Raw genomic sequence first — 16,299 nt, forward strand, 5'->3', positions numbered from 1 at the left:
TAATCCCAAACATATTTTGCTTAAGCATATACATTTTTGGGTATTGCCCAAACATTTATATGTTTGATCTCTTCCAATATATAATATGTTTGAGAGCATATTGGTCTAAACAATATATGTTTGGGTAGTCTAAGTTCCAAACATTTTGTATTTTTGCATCCAAATTCAATAATGTTGTCTTCCAAAAAACAATATGTTATTATGTGAACATATGATATGTTTGGAAGCATTTTGCACCCAAAAATATTATATGCTTAAATAAAATTCTCCCAAAAAATATTGTACTCAAAATTTTATTTATTTATTTATATATTTACAATCATAATGAATTATGAAAATAAACAGGTAATATAGGTGCTAACAACATAGGTTTTCGACCTGAATGCTCAAAATTTTGTTTCTGCCTAATTGTATATTCCCCCACATCTTTCTCACTTCCACGAGATTTTTTAGTTCTTAGCACCTTTTTCTGTAATACAAACATTGTAGAAGAAATTATTCAATTTTATGATTTTTTTATACCCTCCACCATAGGATGGGGGTATATTAACTTTGTCATTCCGTTTGTAACACATCGAAATATTGCTCTAAGACCCCATAAAGTATATATATTCTGGGTCGTGGTGAAATTCTGAGTCGATCTAAGCATGTCCGTCCGTCCGTCCGTCTGTCCGGCTGTCCGTCCGTCTGTGGAAATCACGCTAACTTCCGAACGAAACTAGCTATCGACTTGAAACTTGGCACAAGTAGTTGTTATTGATGTAGGTCGGATGGTATTGAAAATGGGCCATATCGGCCCACGTTTACGTATAGCCCCCATATAAACCGATCCCCAAATTTGGCTTGCGGAGCCTTCCGGAGCAGCAAAATTCATCCGATCCGGTTGAAATTTGGTACGTGGTCTAAGTATACGGTCTCTAACAACCATGCAAAAATTGGTCCATATCGGTCCATAATTATATATAGCCCCCATATAAACCGATCCCCAGATTTGACCTCCGGAGCCTCTTGGAGGTGCAAAATTCATCCGATCCGGTTGAAATTTGGTACCTGATGTTAGTATACGGTCTCTAACAACCATGCAAAAATTGGTCCATATCGGTCCATAAATATATATAGCTCCCATATAAACCGATCCCCAGATTTGACCTCCGGAGCCTCTTGGAGGGGCAAAATTCATCCGATCGGGTTGAAATTTGGTACCTGACGATAGTATACGGTCTCTAACAACCATGCAAAAACTGGTCCATATCGGTCCATAATTATATATAGCTCCCATATAAACCGATCCCCAGATTTGACCTCCGGAGCCTCTTGGAGGGGCAAAATTCATCCGATCCGTTTGAAATTGGGTACCTGATGTTAGTATACGGTCTCTAACAAGCATGCAAAAATTGGTCCATATCGGTCCATAATTATATATAGCTCCCATATAAACCGATCCCCAGATTTGAACTCTGGAGCCTATTGGATGAGCAAAATTCATCCGATCCAATTGAAATTTAGTACGTGGTGTTAGTATATGGTCTCTAACAACCATGCAAAAATTGGTCCATATCGGTCCATAATTATATATAGCTCCCATATAAACCGATCCCCAGATTTGACCTCCGGAGCCTCTTGGAGGAGCAAAAGTCATCCGATGCGGTTGAAATTTGGTACATTTCGTTAGTATATGGCCTCTAACAGCCATGTAAAAATTGTAAAATTTTATTACTATAGAAAGTTTTGTCAAAATGTCATTTGTATAGAAAGTTTTGTAAAAAGTTTATTTCTATAGCAATGTTTGTCAACATTTTATTTCCATAGAATATTTTGTCAAGTTTTTATTTCTATAGAAAATTTTGTCAAAATTTTATTTCTATAGAAAATTTTGTCAAACTGAATTATATAAGTATTTAATCGGGCTTTTTTTGTTTAATATATACCCCTTATGGACTAACTTACAATTTAGAAGACAGTGTTAAAAAGTTTTACGATACCTTGCCATCGGCAAGTGTTATCGCAACCCAAGTAATTCGATTGTGGACGACAGCCTTTAGTAGAAGTTCCTACGCAATCCATGGTGGAGGGTACATAAGATTCGGCCTGGCCGAACTTACGGCCGTATATACTTGTTTTATTTTAAATTTACCTTTTGCCGGACGGGGATTCGAACAGCGGACCACACAGTTTGTAAGGATCAAAGAAGTAGCTGATCAATTGCCCAAGGAAAAATAAAATGTTAATTTTGTAATAACAAGCAACAACCACCAACTTAGTTCAATATCGCTCCCTGTTAAATAGCGCTCCAAGCTACTAAACACATATATGTTTATAGGCTATTTCTAAATTAATATATGTTTACATCCAAGCATATTATATTTACAAACATTTTATGTCCCAAACATAATATGTTCTAACATATTAACATATATGTCCCAAACATGTTATGCTAGTTTATGAACATTATATGCTTGCACTCAAAAATATTGTGTTTAAAAATTTGTGTTCCAAACATATAATGTTTATAGCCAAACATATGAAAAACAGTCTTTTTCATCCGTGTATTTTTTATTAAGCATATGTGTCTGTATTAAATTTCATTATATAGCGCTAGTATTCATCCAAAATATGAAATTGTATTAAAAAAAAAAATTATTTTTATACACTCTACCATACTTTGCCATTCCGTATGTGACACATCGAATAGTGGTCTCGGACCCCCATACTATAAATATATTCTGGGTCGTGGTAAAATTCTGAGTCGATCTACCGATGTCCGTCCGTCTGTCCGTCCATCTGTGGAAATCACTGTAACTTCCTAAACCTACAAAGAATTCTAATGTCGATTAGTGTATTTTCAAAAACACAAAACGTCGATTAGTCTAATTTAAAGAAAATAAAATTCAATTTTTCTTTCACCAGACACTATGATCCAACTCCATAGACCATAGTCTATAAAATAAAATATTTATTAAGAACACAATGTGATAATCATTTTATTTTATAAAACTTTTAATTCCGTTAAGGGGTCGATTAAAGCGGTTAATTATTTTATTTAAATTTTTATTACTAATTGTTTTTTATTAAAAGATGATGTTGACCGGCAGTCTATGTTAAAAACTGCTACAATAGTCTAAACAAAATAAAAATAACAATTTTATTTAAATTTAAGTTGGTTCACTGATAAACTATAATCCTATAAAATCGGAATCTTTAATGTATCCAAAGATTACACAAAAAACCGGATCAATATGTTAAACACACTAAAGAATAATGATAATTATTTCCAAGATTGAATTACATTACTGAATTTATGATATTCCATAAAAATGGAAATATTCTTGAAATATGTATTTTGTGTTTGTTTTTATATAAATCTTAAGCTGGTGTTTTTTTTTATAAAATTATAGGCATATTTAAATAATTTGAGATTTTTAATTATTTTTTTTTTAATATTGCAAAAAATAAGAATTATTTTTTATACGTTAATTTTCTTTATTTTGTTTTATTTTCAATTTAAATTTTTGTTACTCTCTAAATCTTTCACTTTTCACGGTTCATTAAGAACTAGGGCCTTGCTATCAAATTCGCACATATTTAACTTGGCAACTTTTGTTTTCACAATGCACTTCGAAAACATTTTAGCAAACAAACACGCGCGTTATGCGCGATAGTAAACTCGCCATGTATAGGATTTCAATGAGACCTTATATTCTAAATTCCAATACCATAAATCTTTACGCCATTCATTTGAAGACTCTCACAAACACACACAAGTAGGCACTCTTTGGGCCACTATCACAGTTATTAGCACTTTAATCCTTTCATTCATTTATTCATGCATAGACTCGAACACATATACGCCAATGGCTCACAGATACTTCTTGTATTTTGCCCTTAAGGATATCCAACGTGTCTGTGTATCCTGTAGGTCATAGTTGGTGTGATTGGTTGCATTACAAGAGCTTAGTTTTGCTTGTGTATATGTCTGATGGGGCTTCGTTTTTTTTCGTAACGGTTAAAAAATTCAAATTTTCTTTATTTCCGCTGTCAACTTTGTAATGGCATTGCCATCAATTTTCACTTTTTTTCTAACGTTTTTCTGTTTTTTTATTACAATCAAAATCGCGCCATGATTTGCCACTTTTCGTTATATATGTGTGTGGAATTTTTCACGATTTCCATATAAAATTAGTCCGTTTTATATTAAACAATCCATCCGAACACGATAACGAGCGGCCAACAACTGATTTGTTTCGTTTATCTGACGAGTTTAATGTGCTGCATTCTAACAGGTGTTTGGTATCCATTGATACCAACGAATGGAAAGCTAAAAGCTTTTATTATATTATCAGCAGATACGTTCAAGTCTGTAGATACATTTTAACAGCAAGCAGTAATGTTAAATAACATAAAATTTGATTTTGTGAATGTTACGATTGATGTAATCTATGGTTATGTTATTAACAGAATGTTTTGAGACTATTGATTAGTTAGTTTACATAGAACTTAGAAAAAGCTTTTACTGTTATGGCATTTCAAAAGTCTACATTTAACGGTCATGTCCATTGCATTTTTAAATCAATAAATATTTATCTGAAAGTAGTACACGATCGAAAAAGATGGTTTCATATGTATCGGTTTAAAACATAAATTATTTAAGACACAATTTTTTAATCCATTAATTTTAGGTACAAGCATAATCCAGTAAAAAAAGCGTCGCCAAAAAAGTAGTGAAAGCGTTCTGGAAGTACTGCAAAATTGGCGCAGAAGCGATGAATTTAACATCCCAGCAAAAAAAATTGGAAGTTCTTCCAAAGGCACAACTTTAAAAGCACTTCCAGAAGTTGCACTCCCAATGATGTTCTTTATTTTATCTACTCAGGAAGTTGTTTTAATTCAATATTTTATAACTTGGTTTTTTTTCTTTTAATGGATGATTTTAACGTTTTATACCCTTCACCACTACTGTGGTACAGGGTATAATAAGTTTGTGCATTTGTATGTAACGCCAAGAAAAAGTGTTCATAGACCCATCTTTTAGTATACCGATCGACTTAGAATTAAATTCTGAGTCGATTTAGCGATGTCCGTCTGTCTGTCTGTCCGTTTGTCTGTATATGTAATTTTGTGCACAGCCCGCAATTTCAGTCCGATCGTCCTCAAATTTGGCATAGGGCCGTTTCGTGGGACAGAGACAATCGCTATTGGTTTTGGAAAAAATCGGTTCAGATTTAGATATAGCTGCCATATATATTTATCTCAGATTTGGTCATAGTTAGCATGTTTATCAACCGATTTTTCTTGAAATACCGTACATCCAAATATTTTATGAATCTCGAAAATCTTGCAAAATATCAGCCAAATCGGTTCAGATTTAGATATAGCTCCCATATATATCTTTCGTCAGATATAGACTCATATGACCACAGAGGCCAAAGTTTACTACCGATCTTCGTGAAATTTTGCACAGAGGGTAGAATTGATATTCTACCAATGTTTAAATTTGTAATTTTGATTGAAATTAAATTGTAAATTTGATTGAAATCGGTTGAAATTTAGATATAGCTCCCATATATATCTTTCGTCCGTTTTGAACTTATATGGCCACAAAAGCCAGAGTTTTGCCGTGATTTGCATCAAATTTTGCACAAGGGGTACGTTTAATAGTATCGTTAAGTGTGTCAAATTTTTTTAAAATCGCACTGAAAAAAATATTGTCGTGAGGTCAAATACGAATGCAAATTTTGCTTAGCATAGAAGACGCATTTTTCTAATATAAAGTTATTTTCCTTGTCCAAAAGTCGATAAACTTTTCAATGAAGTCGTATGTATTGTCCTTATAATTAAGTGATTTGAATTAAAAATGGGTATCATAACATGAAAGAAAAAATTTATAGGCTAAGGTCAACTTGACTTTAATAATTCAGAAATATTCTTTAAATTTAATGAAATTGTCCTTAAATTAGTTGTCTTTTTGTATCTTGACTACAAAGCAAAAAATCGATCAAATATAGGACATGTTTTTCAAAACTTTATTTTAAAGAAGTTTTTTACTTAAAGCATAGCATAATTTCTACTGGAAGTCGAGTCTTAATTTGGAAAATAAAGTTGTCGTTAACTCGTTTTTAAAGGACTTTGATAGCATATGAAGAAAAAAAGATGAGAAAGCGAAAAATTAAAATTTGCTTCCTAGAAGCAAGTACACAAAACCCAAATTTAAAAGAGAATTGTGTCTTAAAAGTATCTTTACTTGTATTCTCCGCTTCTTTGGCTCGGAATCAATACCAAATTTTTTAAATTAAAGACAAAATCTTTGCAACCAGACATGCTTTTTTTTCAGTGCGGTTCAGATTTAGATATAGCACACATATATATTTTTCGCCCGATTTGGACTTATATGGTCTCAAAAGCCAGAGTTTTGCCCTGACTTACTTCAAATTTGGCACAAGCGGTACTTTTAACGATACTATTGTATGTGCCAAATATGGTCAAAATCGATTCAGATTTAGATATAGCTCCCATATATATCTTTCGTCCGATTTAGACTCATATGACCACAGAGGCCAAAGTTTACTACCGATCTTCGTGAAATTTTGCACAGAGGGTAGAATTGACATTCTACCAATGTTTGGTAAATTTGATTTAAATCGGTAAAAATTTAGATATAGCTCCCATATATATCGTACGTCCGATTTGAACTTATATGGCCACAAAATCCAGAGTTTTGTCGTGATTTGCATCAAATTTTGCACAAGGAGTACGTTTAGTAGTATCGGTAATTGTGCCAAATTTGGTTGAAATCGGTTCAGATTTAGATATGGCTCCCTACTGTGGTACAGGGTATAATAAGTTTGTGCATTTGTATGTAACGCCAAGAAAAAGTGTTCATAGACCCATCTTTTAGTATACCGATCGACTTAGAATTAAATTCTGAGTCGATTTAGCGATGTCCGTCTGTCTGTCTGTCCGTTTGTCTGTATATGTAATTTTGTGCACAGCCCGCAATTTCAGTCCGATCGTCCTCAAATTTGGCATAGGGCCGTTTCGTGGGACAGAGACAATCGCTATTGGTTTTGGAAAAAATCGGTTCAGATTTAGATATAGCTGCCATATATATTTATCTCAGATTTGGTCATAGTTAGCATGTTTATCAACCGATTTTTCTTGAAATACCGTACATCCAAATATTTTATGAATCTCGAAAATCTTGCAAAATATCAGCCAAATCGGTTCAGATTTAGATATAGCTCCCATATATATCTTTCGTCAGATATAGACTCATATGACCACAGAGGCCAAAGTTTACTACCGATCTTCGTGAAATTTTGCACAGAGGGTAGAATTGATATTCTACCAATGTTTAAATTTGTAATTTTGATTGAAATTAAATTGTAAATTTGATTGAAATCGGTTGAAATTTAGATATAGCTCCCATATATATCTTTCGTCCGTTTTGAACTTATATGGCCACAAAAGCCAGAGTTTTGCCGTGATTTGCATCAAATTTTGCACAAGGGGTACGTTTAATAGTATCGTTAAGTGTGTCAAATTTTTTTAAAATCGCACTGAAAAAAATATTGTCGTGAGGTCAAATACGAATGCAAATTTTGCTTAGCATAGAAGACGCATTTTTCTAATATAAAGTTATTTTCCTTGTCCAAAAGTCGATAAACTTTTCAATGAAGTCGTATGTATTGTCCTTATAATTAAGTGATTTGAATTAAAAATGGGTATCATAACATGAAAGAAAAAATTTATAGGCTAAGGTCAACTTGACTTTAATAATTCAGAAATATTCTTTAAATTTAATGAAATTGTCCTTAAATTAGTTGTCTTTTTGTATCTTGACTACAAAGCAAAAAATCGATCAAATATAGGACATGTTTTTCAAAACTTTATTTTAAAGAAGTTTTTTACTTAAAGCATAGCATAATTTCTACTGGAAGTCGAGTCTTAATTTGGAAAATAAAGTTGTCGTTAACTCGTTTTTAAAGGACTTTGATAGCATATGAAGAAAAAAAGATGAGAAAGCGAAAAATTAAAATTTGCTTCCTAGAAGCAAGTACACAAAACCCAAATTTAAAAGAGAATTGTGTCTTAAAAGTATCTTTACTTGTATTCTCCGCTTCTTTGGCTCGGAATCAATACCAAATTTTTTAAATTAAAGACAAAATCTTTGCAACCAGACATGCTTTTTTTTCAGTGCGGTTCAGATTTAGATATAGCACACATATATATTTTTCGCCCGATTTGGACTTATATGGTCTCAAAAGCCAGAGTTTTGCCCTGACTTACTTCAAATTTGGCACAAGCGGTACTTTTAACGATACTATTGTATGTGCCAAATATGGTCAAAATCGATTCAGATTTAGATATAGCTCCCATATATATCTTTCGTCCGATTTAGACTCATATGACCACAGAGGCCAAAGTTTACTACCGATCTTCGTGAAATTTTGCACAGAGGGTAGAATTGACATTCTACCAATGTTTGGTAAATTTGATTTAAATCGGTAAAAATTTAGATATAGCTCCCATATATATCGTACGTCCGATTTGAACTTATATGGCCACAAAATCCAGAGTTTTGTCGTGATTTGCATCAAATTTTGCACAAGGAGTACGTTTAGTAGTATCGGTAATTGTGCCAAATTTGGTTGAAATCGGTTCAGATTTAGATATGGCTCCCATATATATCTTCTGTCCGATTTGCCCTCATATGACCAGGGGGGCCAAAGTTATTCTCCCATTTATGTGAAATTTCGCAACTTAAAAAAAAAATATTCATATAATCTCATGTGTAGAAAATTTTATTTATGCATAGGTATGTATACAATATTTTTATAATATTAAATTGAATCGTCGGGCTTTTTGGGCAGCAAATAAATCAATTACTTCTTCAGTCGGCACATTTATTCGGCGATGAACCCACATTAATGCCAATCCATTGAGTCTACTCTCGCTAGTCGAATTTCTAAGATACGTCTTTAATCTCTTCATTATTGAAAATGAAAGTTCGGATGAGTACGTAGTAAGTGCAGGGATGGAAAATGCAGTACTATAGTACTTTTTTCAATAATTTTTCACCCCGGTCAGTACCGTAGTACCCTCGCGAATGATTTAGTACCTTTTGTGTAGACATTTTTGAGTCGATATCAGATTTATGGTACAATAGCTTTGACAAAATATTTTAATATTTTGAGAAAATCTTTATCAACCTTATTTGCTAATAGTCTTTTACAAATATGGCAAAACAGATATGTTCATGTGGGAAGAAAATCTCGATTTTGTAAAAGACATAGTCAAAAACAGGATTTTATTGAACTTCAAGAATGTTTTAGTCGAAAAAAGAATGCGATTCTATATTATCGATTTTTTATTTCGGTAGAAAATGTTGTCAAAATTTTATTTCTATACAGAATTTTTGCAAAATTTTATTTTTATAGAAAATTTTGTCAAAATTTTATTTCAATTGAAAATTTTGTACAAATTTTATTTCTATACCAGGGATCCGGAGCGGTCCATTTTTTTCGCTCCGCTCCGCTCCCGCTCCGCTCCTCTTCGAGAAAATTATAGTACAAACATTGTATTATTTGTTCAATTGAGTTTTATTTTATTTAGAAAAATCGGGCGGTACATATATGGAAGCTATAGCTAAATCTGAACCGATTTCGATGATTTTTTGCACATATAGTTAGTGCTATAGAAGATTACATTTCGCCAACTTTGAGTAAGATCGGTTGATAAATAAGGGTTTTATGACCTAATTTGACAAAATCGGGCGATACATATATATGGGACCTATATCTAAATCTGAACCGATTTCGATGAAATTTTCAGACTTAAAGGGTGATACAGAAGATTATTTTGTGCTAAATTTGACGACGATCGGTTAGTAAAAAAAAGTGCAACGTGACCCCATTTGTCGAAATCGGGCAATACATATATATTGGAGCTATATCTAAATTTGATCCGATTTCTTCCAAATTCTATAGCGTCCTTCTGTCCAAAAAAACTCCCTGTACCAAACTTCATCAAAATCGGTTAATAATTGCGACCGGAATCCTGTGAACAACAAATACATGGACAGACGGACGGATGGACGGACGGACACCAAGCGCTAGATCGACTCAGGAGGTGATTCTGAGTCGATCGGTATATATTTTATTGGGTCTAAAATCAATATTTCTAGTAGGCACATTTTTTGGCAGATCAAACTTATTATACCCTAACCACTATATGGTTTAGGGTATAATGACTTTAAAACAATGTGTTGAAACATTTTATTAATTTTGAAGATTTTTTCAGAAATATTAAATCCATTTTGACTTCATTAAAACGAAATTTTCATTCATGTTAGGACATACATTTTTATGTAATCACTTAGCTATAAGGACAAACAGACTTCATTGAAAAGTTTAGAGACTTTTAGACAAGGAAAAGACTTTATTTCAGAGAAATACGTCTTCTATTCTAAGCAAAATTCGTATTCGTATTTTAAGCATGTGAAATATTTGGCCTCCCGACAATATTCTTTGCGGTGCACCATCTACTATTTAATATGTGATAGAAACCAAATTTATGAAAATGGACCAAAATGGACCAAATTCTGTTTGGTCCGATCATCGGACCAAATTTAAAAATTAGAAATCTTTTGGACCAATTTTGGTCCGATCGGACCAAAACGGCAACGCTGATTGGAATTGAAAGTCTATACACAGAGTAGAAGTAATTACTCTCCGAAAGTTTTTATGTTTTGCAACAGACGTAGAGAAGAAGTTTTGTTATATTTGTAATGTGTGTGTATGTTTATGTTTGCAACAACCACCATCGAAATCAGTCCGTGGTATACCTACGAATATTCTTACTCAGATCTAGTGTTACCTAAATTCGCTTTTTTCCCCTTTATTGTAAAAATACATTTTCGAACAGCGTTTTTAAGAAATGTTCATTCTCAAAAAAAGTAGATAACATGCAATAACACAAATCAAGTCATTATTTTTCATTGTGAGAAAAAAATTAAAATAAATGTATATGCGCATATTTTTCAACCAAAATTGAAACTATCCATAATATTAATTAAATTTTCGAGAACTAATATCAGAAATAAGAGAATGCTAGGATATAGTACAATAAAGGGTGATACGGTCAAAATTTGGTCAAGGGAAAACGCGTATAAATCGGTGAAATCGTTTATTTAAAAAATCAAATTAAATTTCTTTTTCAAGAAATTTAATTTGATTTGGCTTTCGCTTTTCCAAATCGAAATTGCCGCGCCTCACGCTTGACACCTGCCATCAGATTTTGTACAGCCACCTTGTCCACCTTCTTCGCCGCAGAAAGCCAGTTTGCTTTGAACTGCTGCTCGTCCTTAGCAGTTTTTTTGGTCTTCTTAAGGTTCCGCTTGACAATAGCCCAGTATTTCTCAATTGGGCGGAGCTCTGGCGTGTTGGGAGGGTTCTTGTCCACCTGCACGTTGTTGGCGGCGTACCACTCCATGGCCTTTTTACCGTAATGGCAAGATGCCAAATCCGGCCAAAACAGTACGGAACAACCGTGTTTCTTCAGGAAAGGCAGCAGACGTTTATTCAAACACTCTTTCACGTAAATTTCTTGGTTGACAGTCCCGGAAGCTATGAAAATGCTGCTTTTCAAGCCACAGGTACAGATGGCTTGCCAAACCAGATATTTCTTTGCGAACTTTGACAGTTTTATGTGCTTGAAAATATCTGCTACCTTTCCCCTTCCTTTTGCCGTATAAAACTCCTGTCCCGGAAGCTGCTTGTAGTCGGCTTTGACGTAGGTTTCGTCGTCCATTACCACGCAGTCAAACTTCGTCAGCATCGTCGTGTACAGCCTCCGGGATCGCGCTTTGGCCGTCGTATTTTGTTTATCATCGAGATTTGGAGTCACTACCTTCTTGTAAGTCGATAGTCCGGCTCGTTTTTTGGCTCGATGCACGGTTGCAGACGATACACCCAGCTTATTTGCGGCATCTCGGAGAGAGAGGTTAGGGTTTCGCTTGAAACTACCGGCAACTCTCTTTGTCGTCTCAACGGCTTCCGGTTTTCGATTTCCCCCCGAACCAGACTTCCTGGCTGTCGACAAACGTTCCCCAAACACTTTAATTACATTTGTAACGGTTGATTTGGCAACTTTTAGCGATTTTGGCAGCTTTGCGTGCGAGTAGCTCGGATTTTCGCGATGCGCGTGCAAAATTTTGATACGCTGCTCTTCTTGCTTGGACAGCATTTTGACAACTGAAGAGTGAATTCCAAAATCAAAATAGGAGCAACATTCTACACACACACACACCTTCAAAATGAGGGGTGTTCAGGGTTTTTAAATGCAAAATTGAAAGAAATACGTCAAGTTTATATTGACCAAATTTTGACCGTATCACCCTTTATATAGTCTTAGAATATCTCCCTGATCAAGAATATATATACTTTGTATAGTCGGAAATCGATATTTCGATGTGTTACAAACGGAATGGCAAACTTTTTATACCTCCGTTACAAATAAATAACTTTTGAAATTTTTTATGATTTTTAATGCATTCTTACGCTTGTCTGGAATGTTCGTAATCGTAATTTTTCTACAATGCAAAATTTAAATAATTTACCTTTTTATTAATTCGTTATCTATTTTTAAAGTATTTGAAAAAAAAATAAAATTTTGCTTTAAAATTTTCAAAAAAGCTATAATTACGAATCGATATGGACTTTTGCACGGTACTTAGAGAGCCAGAATTAAAATATGGGGGTCGCTTATATGGTGGTCCATATTTGATATGGACCAATTTTTGTGTGATTGGAGATTGAGTTATCTGAGGGCTATATATATGGAACTAGTTAGGCATGGAACAAGTTAGGTATGGTTGTTAACGGCCATATACTAGCACAATGTACCAAATTTCAAATGGCTCGGACGAAATTTGCTCCTCCAAGAAGCTCCAAAACCAAATCTCGGGATCGGTTTATATGGGGGCTATATATGCTTATGGACCGATATGGACCACATTTGGCATGGTTGTTAAATATCATATACTAACACCACGTACCAAATTTCAATCAGATCGGATGAATTTTGCTACTCCAAAAGGCACCGGAAGTCAAATCTGGGGATCGGTTTATATGGGGGCTATATATAATTATTGACCAATTTCGACCAATTTTTGCATGGGATGAACGGATGAAATTTGCTTCTCTTAGAGGCCAAATCGGGGGATCGGCCCATACGGGGGCAATATATAATTATGGACCGATGTGGACCAATTTTTGCAGGGTTGTTAGATACAATATACTAACAGGATGGACCAAATTTCAGCCGGATCGGATGAAATTTGATTCTCTTAGAGGGTCTGCAAGCCAAATTTGGGGGACCATTTATATGGGGGCTATACGTAAAAGCGGACCAATATGGCCCATTTGCAATACCATCCGACCTACATCAATAACAACTACTTGTGCCAAGTTTCAAGTCGATAGATTGTTTCGTTCGGAAGTTAGCGTGATTTCAACAGACGGACATGCTCAGATCGACTCAGAATTTCACCACGACCCAGAATATATATACTTTATGGGGTCTTAGAGAAATATTTCGATGTGTTACAAACGGAATGACAAATTTAATATACCCAACTTCCATATATGTAACAAGTAAGGAAAGTCTAAAGTCGGGCGGGGCCGACTATATTATACCCTGCACCACTTTGTAGATCTAAATTTTCGATACCATATCACATCCGTCAAATGTGTTGGGGGCTATATATAAAGGTTTGTCCCAAATATATGCATTTAAGTATCACTCGATCTGGACAGAATTTGATAGACTTCTACAAAATCTATAGACTCAAAATTTAAGTCGGCTAATGCACTAGGGTGGAACACAATTTTAGTAAAAAAATATGGGAAACATTTAAATCTGAAGCAATTTTAAGGAAACTTTGCAAAAGTTTATTTATGATTTATCGCTCGATATATATGTATTAGAAGTTTAGGAAAATTAGAGTCATTTTTACAACTTTTCGACTAAGCAGTGGCGATTTTACAAGGAAATTGTTGGTATTTTGACCATTTTTGTCGAAATCAGAAAAACATATATATGGGAGCTATATCTAAATCTGAACCGATTTCAACCAAATTTGACGCGCATACCAACAATGCTAATTCTACTCTCTGTGCAAAATTTCAACTAAATCGGAGTTAAAAATTGGCCTCTGTGGTCATAGGAGTGTAAATCGGGCGAAAGCTATATATGGGAGATATATCTAAATCTGAACCGATTTCAACCAAATTTGGCACGCATAGCTACAATGCTAATTTTACTCCCTGTGTCAAATTTCAACTAAATCGGAGCAAAAAATTGGCCTCTGTGGTCATATGAGTGTAAATCGGGCGAAAGCTATATATGGGAGATATATCCAAATCTGATCCGATTTCACCCAAATTTGGCACGCATAGTTACAATGCTAATTCTACTCCCTGTGCAAAATTTCAACTAAATCGGAGTTAAAAATTGGCCTCTGTGGTCATATGAGTGTAAATCGGGCGAAAGCTATATATGGGAGATATATCCAAATCTGAACCGATTTCAACCAAATTTGGCACGCATAGTAACAATGCTAATTCTACTCCCTGTGCAAAATTTCAACTAAATCGGAGTTAAAAATTGGCCTCTGTGGTCATATGAGTGTAAATCGGGCGAAAGCTATATATGGGAGATATATCCAAATCTGAACCGATTTCAACCAAATTTGGCACGCATTGTTACAATGCTAATTCTACTCCCTGTGCAAAATTTCAACTAAATCGGAGTTAAAAATTGGCCTCTGTGGGCAAATGAGTGTAAATCGGCCGAAAGCTATATATGGGAGCTATATCTAAATCTGAACCGATTTGGCTGATATTTTGCAAGTTTTTCGAGACCCATAAAATATTTGGATGTACGGAATTTGAGGAAGATCGGTTGATATACACGCCAATTATGACCAGATCGGTGAAAAATATATATGGCAGCTATATCTAAATCTGAACCGATTTTTTCCAAAACAAATAGGGATCGTCTTTGAGCCGAAGCAGGACCCTATACCAAATTTTAGGACAATCGGACTAAAACTGCGAGCTGTACTTTGCACACAAAAATACATCAACAGACAGACAGACGGACAGACAGACAGACATACAGACGGACATCGCTAAATCGACTCAGAATTTAATTCTAAGCCGATCCGTATACTAAAAGGTTGGTCTATGATTACTCCTTCTTGGCGTTACATACAAATGCACAAACTTATTATACCCTGTACCACAGTAGTGGTGAAGGGTATAAAAATGGAAGTTGTCCTACAAAAATTTCGCGATTATTTGAACCTGATCCTGTTGACTTTTCCACTTCAATGGAAGCTTTGAGAACGTTTTGAAAAATATGAAAATTTAAAATTTTTTTGTGAAATTAAATGGAAAAAACCTATTTCTACAAAAATATACACCGAGAAGAAAAAAAAACAAAATAAAGGAGATGCAAGTAATCTTTTGCAAAAACACAAACAGATCCGCTGGTGAGATATGAACCTGTTTTCTTTATTTTTTCGTTCATACTAATAAAGAACATCTAGAGAAATAGTTAGAATATTATGTCTGGGTGTCATATTAGGATCATATCACAAACATTTGAACTCATGTTTCGACGCTTCGTTTTCATAGGCATTTGTGGCTGAGTGTGTTAATGAATTATATTATGCTCCACCAAATCCAGGTTCAACTCCCTGGCCGTGCGAAAACGATTTTCAAGTTGTAAAAGTTATATAAAAAGTGAAATTGGTGAAAAATATCTTTTTAATATCTTCATTCAAATGAATTTCCAAAGCACAAGGCGGTTGAAATTTGACTCTCTACTTACCGTTCAAAAATTGGTTCATATCGGTCCATAATTAACTGAATTGAATTATATCGTTATTTAAGTAGTGTTAAGAAACTTTGCCATCGGCAACTGTTACCACAACCGAAGTAATTCGATTTTGGATGACTGTTTTTACTAAAACTTTGATGCAATCCATAGTGGAAGGCACATAAAATTCGAACTTTTCGCAGTTTTTTTTTTTTGATTACCAATTTTTTTTGATTACCAATTGATAAAATTTTTGTGCTCATTATAAAAAAAAAATGCTCCTTCGAAAGAAATGTCGTATTACTTTGATTTAGAAGTTTATTTATTATGTGATGATCACTCCTATTACTGACAATTTATTTGAGTGTATAAATGTGTCGAAGTTTTAAATATTTTTAGTTTGCATCAACAAGGGAATGT

The 16,299-nt window shown here is 34.2% G+C and overlaps 1 protein-coding gene across 1 annotated transcript in view; it reads right to left on the minus strand.

Moving 5' to 3' along the window:
* Window positions 1–4,215, minus strand: part of LOC142223684 (uncharacterized) — a 31,334-nt gene extending 27,119 nt beyond the window's left edge. Inside the window, exon 1 of the mRNA XM_075293540.1 lies at window positions 3,714–4,215. The gene's annotated coding sequence lies outside the window, so the exon portion shown is untranslated. The remainder of the gene's footprint in view (window positions 1–3,713) is intronic.
* Between the last annotated feature and the right edge of the window lie 12,084 nt (window positions 4,216–16,299).

The sequence above is a fragment of the Haematobia irritans genome, chromosome 2, assembly GCF_050003625.1.
Source record: "Haematobia irritans isolate KBUSLIRL chromosome 2, ASM5000362v1, whole genome shotgun sequence".
Classification (NCBI taxonomy): Eukaryota; Metazoa; Arthropoda; class Insecta; order Diptera; family Muscidae; genus Haematobia; species Haematobia irritans.